Here is a 4,843-nt window from a genome sequence, read left to right on the forward strand (position 1 = left end):
CCCTTAGTAAGATATGTACTACATAATAAATGGATAATATTTTGCATGCAATACATTTGGAGGTTAAACTGAACGCATGTAGATAAATTGCCTCGTCAATGCAGTTTTTTTTTTTTCCCAAATTATAAATCATCACATGTTTCATTACACTTTCTGTGTGGAGGAAATCTGGAGCACACTCTTTAAATTATTTATAGAAATCCAACATTCCCCTATAAGCAAGCACTTGGCGACAATAGCGAGAAAAAATGTCCTTTTCCAGGTAGATACCTTGGACAGATCCAAGCTCAATGTGGGTGTCCTTTTGTCTTGACCACTCAGGGTACAGACAGAGCGAGAGAGAGAGAGAAGGACAATGATAGAAAGCTAGAGTGTGATGGAGACAGAGGAGGTATGAGGGTTGGGAGGGATTGGATAAAAATGATATTATATTAAGAACATCAGCACTAACAGTTACATGGTCATAGTTGATATTATTCAATAAGAGCTTTTGTATTCATAAAAGAAATAATGGTGGGTGTGTGGCAGGACCGCACTAGCAGATCAAGCCATGGCCCCTGGGAATCGTTGAAATGAGAGAGCCCAGGGACGTGAGAGAAGATATGAGGTTACTATCATGCATTGATGGAGGAACTTAAGTGCAGACAGTTAGAGAAGAGCGGCAGAAATGAAAGAAGCGCATAATGGGATACCCCTTGGCAGTATAACTAGGGGCTAGTCAAGTGCTAAGTATAATTTTTCTATTAAAGGAATGATTTTAAGTCTATTCTTTCCTTTCTTGTCCAAATCCATTTCTGACTGTGCTGATGAGGTGCTGGTGGCTTGGGTACCCTGAAGTGTGGATTCCTGAAAAAGGTCAGAACAGCGGGGTCGCTGCCCGTCTTCCGCCGTGAGCTGTAAACGTACCTCTTCACCAAGCACTGCCCCACTGATCGCACTTATCCCTCTAAAAAACAAACAACAAAAAAAAAAAAAAACGAAGAAATTAATGAATGTATGTATGTATATGGTTTTGAGATGGCTATTTGGTTGAGTGGTCACTTCTGACTTCCTACTGCTGGTACTTTGGATCTTCAGTGACTGAATTGCACTTTTTGTAAGTCGCTTTGGATGAAAGCGTCTGTAAATGACAATAATGTAATGTAATGTAATATAATGGATTGGTAACAGATCCAGGGGGTTATATAAATGTTATATCTGTATAATTTTGGTCTGCTTGGTGTCATATTTTACTTACTGCATTGAATTACACTAGTTGAAACTCCTCTGACTTGTTGGTCTGCTTTCCATCAGTCCCATTCATCTCATGCCCTGGCAAAATGAATAATGTGCAATGAAAGAAAATGAGAGGGCTTCTCTCACTGGCCGATCCAAATCGCCACGAAAACCTTCCAGCCTGCTGAGGGTTCCAACTCTGGACAAAATCCAGACTAAAACTGTCACCTAGTGGCAGGTATCTACCGACTGTGTAACACCAGTGACCATCCTGCATTAAAAAAACACCTTTTAAGTGTTTTACCTCATGGACATATTCTGTCCATACTCAAAGTTACAACTAAATGTTTAGTTTTGCTATCCAAAATGCAGCTTGTGTTCATAGGTGTTCAGGAAAAACTTGATATTAAGTACTGGATGCATCTTAAAAGGGAACTGCAAAGATGTCGTACTCGTGTCAAGAGACACTATGAACAATGTAAATGCATTGTTCCTGCCTCACAATGGTACAACGGATTCCAAAAATAAGAACAAAACAAAGACAAATCCTAGTTTATCAGCAGAAAAATAATGAAAAGTATCCAAACAATATATCGAGTTTAACAAAATCAAAAAAGAAGGAAACGACTTAGACATGCTTTTTATGTTTTAAGCCCATTGAACAAAGTAAAATAACCATAAGGCAGAAAAAACATCAGAAGAAATAAACATAAAACAAAAAGTCAGGTAATGCTGCAGAACACGGAAATTAAGTCGACAAATCCTGCTTAATCACAAGAGATACACAACCCAAACAATAAAACAAAGGTCTGTGTGGCTGAACAAAATATATGTAAAAAAATAATAACAGGAAGCTGCTAAGAGAAAGGCTTACTCCTAAAAAAAAACAAAAAAAAACCTCACAACAAAAAAAAAAACCTCAGAGGAAACGAGATAAAAACAAGGCAAATTGGAAAATGAAAGAGAAAAAAAGCAAAGCGTAGTTCATCTCCATGAAAACGGCAATGAGACGATTCCTCGATCATTTGATTCATACTGACGCCATCAGGGTGGGGAACAGAGTCAGATACTCGCCATTTAAATGATAAACAAGTGCTTGAGCGCCATAATTGACCAATTGAAACTGTGTGTCTTAGATGAGTCTGAATTCGACCCCGTCCTGAACTCTCAGTAATATCATTTGTTGTCCGATCGGATACCGAGCATCAAATTAGCGCCCATTGTCACATGTTTTCTCATAACTCAGCTTTTGCCTCACTGAACTTGATACATCTGTAAAGACCTCCATCAGCAGGAAGTCACCTATAATTTTGTCGACATCTCACCGTGTGTCAGGTTTTTTTATCGGGACACACTCTGGAAAAGAAAAAAAACAACCCAGTCGTTACATAACGGTGTGTGGGAGTGTGTGTGTGTGTGTGTGTGTCACATTATATAAAGAACTGACACCTTTCACAGCACTGGCATGTCAAAGGAGGGCGAATCTTGGTGTAATTCATGATTATGGATTATGGTTTCCTACAACTTAATGTCAGCATTTGAGGCAGCATTCATAGAATACAAGACTGGCCTCACAGAGCAAGGCAGCAATTAATGATGTTGTAATTACAGCACACCTGCATCACTTTGCAACAACATGTCAAAACGGCTGCCGTTTAAAGGGTCTATTTGAGACTTTTCAAAAGGGGCTTATTATTTTAAACGCATTTCACACAGCTTCTCAACAATGCTACCTATTAGATTCTGTCTGGGGGCTTTGTGTGTGGAGTTTGTAGAGTCTCTCCAGGTTCTCCATCCTCCTGGTCTGATCCAAAAATATTTTAACTGAAGTTAATTGGAGACTAAATGTCTAGGGCAGGGGGCGGCTAGGGAAAATGAATTTTAAGTATTTAATTGAAGTGTATTTTATTTGTGTTAGTTCCTTTTTTTAATTCTAGTTCATCTGTTGTGATCTTGAAATATTAAAATAAAATTGCATTTATTATTTTTCGACGCTCAAAATATACGTCGCACTCACGGAAGCCGGTATACCCAATTTGTCAAGATTTTCAACCACAGGTAGGCAAAAAATGAAAAAGCAATATATACAGTGGTACCTTTATTTTAGTCAAAAGTAACTGCGGCTCCCCATGTTTTCTTTTCTGTGGAAACCGGGTCCAAATGGCTCTTTGGGTGTTAAAGGTTGCCGACCCCTGGTCTAGGGTGTGTCGTGTCCCTAACACACCCCAAACATCAGCGCACCTGTGTGCATTATAACTGCTACAGAAAATATCAGCTGGGACCGGCTGCTGCCTCAACATGACACTCAAACATGGGTTGATGATTAAATGTTTTCATTGTAATGATTAGATGACGACGACTCACACTTACTCAGAGTTACTAGGAGTTCCTTGATGTAAACGAAGTTAGGTGCATCTAGGGTTTGAGAGTAAAACAGATGACGTTTTCCAATGATATATTTAATAAACTTAGGGAAAATGGAGGTAAATAGTTTATTGGTTTCAAATATTGCTGTTCATCTGAAACTCAACTGTCGTTCTGCCTGCAAAAAAAAAGCTAAAAAAAAAGTAGTAATAAGTATATGTCATTATCATGAGCAACATTACTTCTCCATTTATTTCTCCTATACTATGCTGGCAATCCTTTCCTCAAAAATCATGATTCTATTTAGAGAGCATTCATTTTAATTTCTTTTATCTTTCCTATGCCATCAAGTAACCAATTTATGTCTGGTTCTTTATATGCACAAGCAAATTCATATGTTGTTTTTATTTTAAAAAGCAGAGGATGCGCTTGTTTGCTCTTACAGCATCCTTCTGAGATTATCTGTTTAAAATACTGCATATTTGGCTGCCTTACTAACATGCTGCCAAGTGGATTATGTCAAACTAAACTGTGTAAACAAGATAGGACATACAGGTATCTTGCGCGCTTCATCGCCAGCTGGTCAGGGAACAGGACATTTATGTCGCACCAAAAACTGATTGTATGAAATGACAGCTTTATGACAGAGAAATTCAACATGATGTCACTGTCATAAAACCAATTTGGTCGTTTCCTTGAGGGTTGAGGTTTAGGGTGCAAATAATTTCACTTCCTCCATCTGTAAGGCTGCGATTATCAAGATTCAGCTTGCTATTGTGAAATGCACTCGAGTGTGACAGCTCATACGTGCCATGGTCAAACGCAGAACGGTGAAATTTCACTTTTCTGCTGATATGCACAGCTTTGCATTTCATCATTTGATTTATTTGGCTGCATGATCGAAATGGAGGAATTAAAGTGTGATCGACGTTGATTGATTTTTTATGACCCAAATCTCTAAATGGGGGGCTGTTGAACATGTTTATTCCTTTAAGGATAGGTGTTAAATTGAAATGTCTCACCTATGTAATGACTGAAAGGCCCATATCAGAGATGTCTGAATACTAAGTGACATGGGAAACTGAAAAAGATATTACTTATTAAAAATGTTTAGATATATAACCACTTTGTATATTATCATCCATATAATATCAATGATCAGCAATTTTCAAAACAATTTATAGAAATATTGCAAATTTCATGAATGACGACACACACACAAACGCGCAAATTTTAGCAACGACTGTTCTTTTCTGAAAATATT

This window comes from Fistularia commersonii, chromosome 21 (genome assembly GCF_037954325.1).
Source record: "Fistularia commersonii isolate RoL2024-O1a breed Wild chromosome 21, RoL_Fcom_v1.0, whole genome shotgun sequence".
Taxonomy (NCBI): Eukaryota; Metazoa; Chordata; class Actinopteri; order Syngnathiformes; family Fistulariidae; genus Fistularia; species Fistularia commersonii.